The sequence below is a fragment of the Eriocheir sinensis genome, unplaced genomic scaffold, assembly GCF_024679095.1.
Source record: "Eriocheir sinensis breed Jianghai 21 unplaced genomic scaffold, ASM2467909v1 Scaffold487, whole genome shotgun sequence".
Lineage (NCBI taxonomy): Eukaryota > Metazoa > Arthropoda > Malacostraca > Decapoda > Varunidae > Eriocheir > Eriocheir sinensis.
In genome coordinates this window covers 265,300-272,500 of record NW_026111817.1, presented here as the reverse complement: position 1 = coordinate 272,500, position 7,201 = coordinate 265,300, and positions in this window count along the sequence as shown.

Below are 7,201 nucleotides of genomic sequence, written 5' to 3'. Positions count from 1 at the left end.
TGACTAAAGAAAGCTACTGAGGAGGAGGAGGAGGAGGAGGAGGAGGAGGAGCACACGAGGCTTAATTAAGAGGAGGTAGACTGTAATGACCTCTTCCTCTTCCTCCTCCTCCTCCTCCTCTTCCTCCTCCTTTTCCTTATCATCTGCTTTCCTCTTCCTTCTAACTGGTTTATTCTTCCCATAATTCCGAATCCTTTTATCAACTTTTTCCTTCCTCCTACTTTTCTTCCTCTTCCTCCTCCTCCTCCTCTTTTTCTTCATTTTTTCCTTTCCTTCATCTTCTCCTCTCCTCCATGCTTATATCCCTTCACACATTATCTCTCCCTTCTCCTTCCCTTCTTGCGTAACCTAACATGACGCCCCCTCCTTCTATTCTTAATCTTTTCTCTCTTTCTCTCTTACTGTCATTCCTTATTCAGTCCTTTTCTTCTTCCCTTCCTTCATCTTCTTCTCTCCTCCATGCTTCTATCCCTTCATACACTAACTCTCCCTTCTCCTTCCCTTCTTGCGTAACCTAACATCAAGCTCCCTCCTCCAACCATGTAATATCCCCTACTTAATAGCCCCGGCGGATGGGTTGAAGGATGTTACAGAATCTACGGAAGGGAAGGGCCGAGAGAGAAGAATCCTTTCATCCCGCGTCTCTAAGGAATAATCGAAGGGGAAACTTTAGGCCAAGAAATTCGCTTAAGCTCGGGAATAGATTTTGGAGCCGAATTTTTGCCTCGAAGACCAGGGAAAAAAATACTCGGTTGAAATATCTGAGCTTGTGGAGATTAACGATTAGGGGTGCTGGGAGAGAGAGAGAGAGAGAGAGAGAGAGAGAGAGAGAGAGAGAGAGAGAGAGAGAGAGTAAGAAAGAAAGAAAGAAAGAAAGAGATAGAGAGGGATCGAGGAGGGAGGGAGAGAGAAAAAAAGAAAGAAAAAAGTAAGGAAAAGAAAGAAAAGGGGAGAAAAATGAAGAGAATGAAAAAAAGCGAAAAAGAAAGGAGAGAGATGAGAAAGAAAAGAAAACAAACAAAGAAAAAACAAGAACAAGTATGAAAAACAAAGAAAATAGGAAAACAAAGAAAGAAAAAGGAAAGAAAAAAAATAAGAAAACATATTACTGATAAACCCTTTCTTCTTACCTCTATTAAAAATTCCTAATAAAAAAAAAAAAAATAATACAAGCCACACCAGTTTGGAAATACCTCTCTCTCTCTCTCTCTCTCTCTCTCTCTCTCTCTCTCTCTCTCTCTCTCTCTCTCTCTCTCTCTCTCTCTCTCTCTCTCTCTCTCTCTCTCTCTCTCTCTCTCTCTCTCTCTCTCTCTCTCTCTCTCTCTCTCTCTCTCTCTCTCTCTCTCTCTCTCTCTCTCTCTCTCTCTCTCTCTCTCTCTCTCTCTCACACACACACACACACACACACACACACACACTCTCTCTCTCTCTCTCTCTCTCTCTCTCTCTCTCTCTCTCTCTCTCTCTCTCTCTCTCTCTCTCTCTCTCTCTCTCACACACACACACACACACACACAGACACTCTCTCTCTCTCTCTCTCTCTCTCTCTCTCTCTCTCTCTCTCTCTCTCTCTCTCTCTCTCTCTCTCTCTCTCCCCCTTAGAAATCTCAAGTATATGCGTCCATCAACCCCTTAGAAGTACCGGAGCTTGAAAAATAAAACCTCAAACTCTTCACAGAAACTCGAGAGCATTGTAAAAAATCATGTAACCACCTTTAGGTATTGCCAGACACAACACTTCAAAACACTGAGAATGGAAAAAGAGTTAAAGTCCTCCACAGAAACGTAAAATATTATAAACTGAATGCATGTCCCTTTAGATATTGCAGGACTGAAGGAAAGGAGAGAATTAAACGCTGTCTCGCATTTTGAAACACAGAAAATGAAAAATAAAGGCGAGTATTTCTTTGCGTCATTTCTTACGCTAATGCAACGTTTGGAATGTAATATAACGAAAGCTTAAGAGATATTAGTCCGTAAAACGACATTCACACACACACACACACATACACACACACACACACACACACACACACACACACACACAAGCTTGTTTAATTAATGATAGACTTAAACAATAATGAATTTCTCAACAACACACACACACACACACACACACACACACACACACACACACACACACACACACACACACACACACACACACACACACACACACACACACACACAAGCTTGTTTAATTAATGATAGACTTAAACAATAATGAATTTCTCAACAACAACAACACACACACACACACACACACACACACACACACACACACACACACACACACACACACACACACACACACACACACACACACACACACACACACACACACACACACACACACACACACACACACACACACAAGCTTGTTTAATTAATGATAGACTTAAACAATAATGAATTTCTCAACAACAACAACATATACACACACACACACACACACACACACGAGCAGGCACACACACACAATCAACTCCCTTCACCAACCCAAAAAATAAGACAGACTGAAACTGACAGGTTTAATTCGCGGCTTCAGTCTCGGTTCAGAACAGGCGGGCGAGGGAAGGAAGGAGGGAAGGGAGGAAGGAATGGAATGGAAGGAAGAAAGGAATGGAATGGAAGGAAGGAAGGTAGGAAGGAGGAGGCAGGTATGGATTGAAGGAATGTATGAAGGAAGGAAGGTGGGAAGGGACTTAGTAATGAATGAAGGAAGGTAGGAATGAAGGAGGGTGTCAGGAATGGAATGGAAGGAAGGAAGGAAGGTAGGAAGGAGGGAGGAAGGAAGGTAGGAAGAAGGGAGGCAGGAATGGAAGGAAGGAAGGAAGGAAGGAAAACAAATGAATGAAGAAGGCAGGCTAAGGAAAGAGGAAAAGAAGGAAGGAAGGAAGAAAGAAAGAAGAGAATATTTGAATGAATGTAGGAGACAGACGATTAAATGAAGGAAGTAAAAGAGGGAGGAAGGAAGAAAGAATAATAAAGTGAAAGAAGAAATAAATGAATGAATAAAGGAATAAAGATACGAAGGAAAGAAAAAAGGAAATGAGAAAGAAAAGTTAAAAGGAAGGAAGGAAGGAAAGATTCAAATGTAGACGAAAGAAAAGGAGAGAGAGAGAGAGAGAGAGAGAGAGAGAGAGAGAGAGAAATAGGAAATCAATTAAGGAATGAAAGAATGATGAAAATTAGAAAAAAAAACGGGCAGAAAATGTTAGGAAAAAGATAAGGTAGGAACGGAGGGAGGTTGGAGGACTCATCTCTCTCTCTCTCTCTCTCTCTCTCTCTCTCTCTCTCTCTCTCTCTCTCTCTCTCTCTCTCTCTCTCTCTCTCTCTCTCTCTCTCTCTCTCTGTGTGGTGATTTTTTTTTTTTTTTTTTTTTTTTCTTTTTTATTTTATCTATTTTTTTCTCTCTCTCTCTCTCTCTCTCTCTCTCTCTCTCTCTCTCTCTCTCTCTCTCTCTCTCTCTCTCTCTCTCTCTCTCTCTCTCTCTCTTGCTCTTTTATTTCTTTCTTTCCTTCTTTCTTTCTTTCTTTCTCTTACTCTTTTCTTTTTTATCTTTTCTTTCTTTCTTTCTTTCTTTCTTTCTTTCTCTCTCTCACACATACACACACACTCTCTCATTACTCTCTCTCTCTCACACACACACTCTCCCACTCTTTCATTCTCTCTCTCTCTCTCTCTCTCTCTCCAGCAACGAGTCGACAAACACCAAAAAAACATTCCCCGGACAACACGAGAGAAATACAAAATAAAGCAGGAGAGTCCCGAGTCAATCCGCCATGCAACCCGCTCTGCACGGCGACCCGTTTAGTCAGGCGGGAGATGCACAGAAGAGACTCGACCCGGCCTGGACTTCGGAACTTTGGGAGGGTGGCGGAAGCTGGCAGGGTTGAGGAGGAGGAGGGGAGGAGGAGGTCATCATGTTGAGAAAAGGAGGAAATGTAGAGGGAGGGGAAGGAAAGGGAGATAAATGTTTGTGAAGGAAGGGGTTGAGGGAGGGGTGGGGGAAGAGGGGAGGGGAAGTAGGGGAGAAGGGGAGAGAAGGGACGAGAATGAGTTTGGAGAGGTTTGGAGGTTGAAATTATTATGCTACTTTTTCTTCCTCCTCCTCCTATTCCTCCTCCTCCTCCTCCTCCTCCTCCTCCTCCTCCTCCTCCTCCTCCTCCTCCTCCTCCTCCTCCTCCTCCTGTTTGCCTGCCGCGGTTCATTAAAAGACGCCAACAGCAAGGGCCATCATGGCGGGTGCTTATTTCCCTTGAGAGGAGGAGGAGGAGGAGGAGGAGGAGGAGGAGGAGGAAACATGGAAGAGCAGTTTTTAGCCCATGTGTGTGTGTGTGTGTGTGTGTGTGTGTGTGTGCGTGTGTGTGTGTGTCCAAATTCACATGCTTCACACACACACACGCAAACACTACAACCACCACCACCATCACCACCACCTCACCCCCATCACACATACACGCACACACCCTCTCGCCTTTTTCCTCTTCACGGCCCAACGAGGACAGATCACGCCTCGGTCCGGGCACACAGCGAGGCCGCAACGATGGGCTCACACTTACACGCCTTGCCCATCAACCACCGGCGCCACAAAACGGGGGTAACACGCGAATATATGAGGGGACAGTGAGGCCTCGTCCGTCCCCTCCTCCATTCCTCTGACATACGGCGCGCTGGGCTTTGTCGGGTTCGTGATGTCATGGGATAGAATGCGCATGTGTGTTAAGGGATCTGGGTTGCTGCTGTTTTGTTTCTTTGGGTTAATATTATCAGGTAAAGATGAAAGAAGGAAGGATGGAGAGAAGGAAGGACAGTTGAAGGAGTGAATGTAACGGATGTATGAGGGAATGAATGATCGAAGGAAGGAAGGAAGGAAAGAAAGGAAAAATATAGACTTAGTGAATGGATGAATATATGTATGAATGAATGAAGGAGAGAAGAAAGGGTTGAAAGAAGGAAAAGAGAAAGAAAAAAAGTTAAATTACTATTACTACTACTACCACTACTACTACTACTACCACTACTACTACTACTACTACTACTACTACTACTACTACTATTTTCTTTTTACAACAAAGGAGACAGCTCAAGGGCACACAAAAAAGGAAACAATAATAAAAAAAAGCCCGCTACTCGCTGCTCCTAAAAAAAGTCAAAAGAGGTGGCCGAAAGAGAGGTCAATTTCGGGAGGAGAGGTGTCCTGATACCCTACAACTACTACTACTACTACTACAACTACTAATGACGTTGCTACTGATACAAATAAGAAAGATAATTGCAGTACCAGAGCTGTTAATGAGTCGATTCTGCAGGAAACACTTGACTTACTGAAGCTCCTTATCAACCTCCCTTCCTCTTTCCTTCTCTCCCTCCCTTCCTACCTACGCAACCTCTTCCTCCTCCGCCTTGCAAGTTTTGTATGCAATCTAGTCCCGCTTGTATCCAATTACTAGGACACAGCAAGCAGGATCACGAGAAGGGGGGCGCTGAAAAGAGTAGATTGGAAGCTGTTGTACCTACCAGGGCGGCGGGTGACTACTGCGCGGTGCCGGGCTGGTAAGGACTTGTAAGGCGGGGAAGGTTACAGTTGCTATTAGCGTGAGTGAGACCCGCCGTGATGCATAAGGGCTTTTGCATGACTCCCTCCATCATAATCTCGGTTGCTGCTCGTACGGCGCCTTCTGGTTAGGTGTACTAGTGAAGATTAATGGAACTTTTGCCCACAACTCCAGTCTCGTGTGACGTTCCCTGCCGGCGTGATGGTACCCGTGTAACTCTTCCTTACTGTTTCTCTATAAGCATCTAACATCGCTTTCCCAACCACTGTCGCTGTCATCTACTTCTACTACTACTACTACTACTACTACCACTACTACTACTATTACTGCTACTACTACTGCTACTACTACTATTACCACTACTACTACTACTACTACTACTACTACTACTACTATTACTGCTACAACTACTACTACTACAACTACTACTACTACTACTACTACTGCTACTACTACTACTACTACTACTACTACTACTTATACTACTACTACTACTACTGCCACTGTCACCGTTTCGAATCGCCTACTTAACTTTTTTTTTCTTTCTTCCCTTCTTGATAAATTCTCCTTCCTTTTTGCTTCATATGGTTCCCTCTCCCTCCCTTCTCCTCCCCTTCTTTCTCTCTCCTACATTTCTTTCCCTTTCTCCTTTCTCCTTTCTTTTTCGTTATGGTTTTCTCTTCCTCCTTTCTCCTTTCCTCTCCATTACTTTCTCTCCTATCTTTCTTATTTTCCTTTTATTTTCTTCTTTAATTTCCTTTCCCTCCTCCTCCTTTCTAATACCTTTTCTCCAACAGTTTTTCCTCTTTTCCCTTTGTATTCCGTTCTCATTCGATTTTCTGTCCTCCTTCCTATCCTTTTATTTTTCCATTAATAATTTTGTTCTTTTTTCCTCTTTTCTTTCTTCTCTTCCATATCTTCCTCACTTCTATACTCGCTCCCTCCTCTTTTTCCTGATACTTTTAGCCTCTTCTTCTCTTCTTTCTTCCTCCTCTTTTCTCCTGCCACGCATCTTCTTAATTTTCTTCCTCCTCCGTTTCCCTCCTAATCCTTCTTCCTCTTCCCTCCTTCATTACGTTCCTCCCTTGTCTCCTAACTCACCGGCTATTTCCATCTCTCTCTCTCTCTCTCTCTCTCTCTCTCTCTCTCTCTCTCTCTCTCTCTCTCTCTCTCTCTCTCTCTCTCTCTCTCTCTCTCTCTCTCTCTCTCTCTCTCTCTCTCTCTCTCTCTCTCTCTTTCTTTTTTACCCCTTACTTTCTTTCTTTCTTTCTTTCTTTCTTTCTTTTACTTTTTTTTGTCTTTATTTCTCTTTCAATTATTTTTCTTTAATTCTAGTATCGATATATTCTCTCTCTCTCTCTCTCTCTCTCTCTCTCTCTCTCTCTCTCTCTCTCTCTCTCTCTCTCTCTCTCTCTCTCTCTCTCTCTCTCTTTCTCTCTCATTAATATTTTTCTCTCAACTTTTTTTTTCTTTCTTTTGTGAACGCGACTAACTTTTTTCTCCCTAATCCACCGACTTATTTTATATATATTTTTTAACTTTTTCCTTCCTCCTCATCTGTCTGTCTGTCTGTCTGTCTGTCTGTCTGTCTGTCTGTCTGTCTGTCTGTCTGTCTGTCTGTCTGTCTATCTATCTCTCTC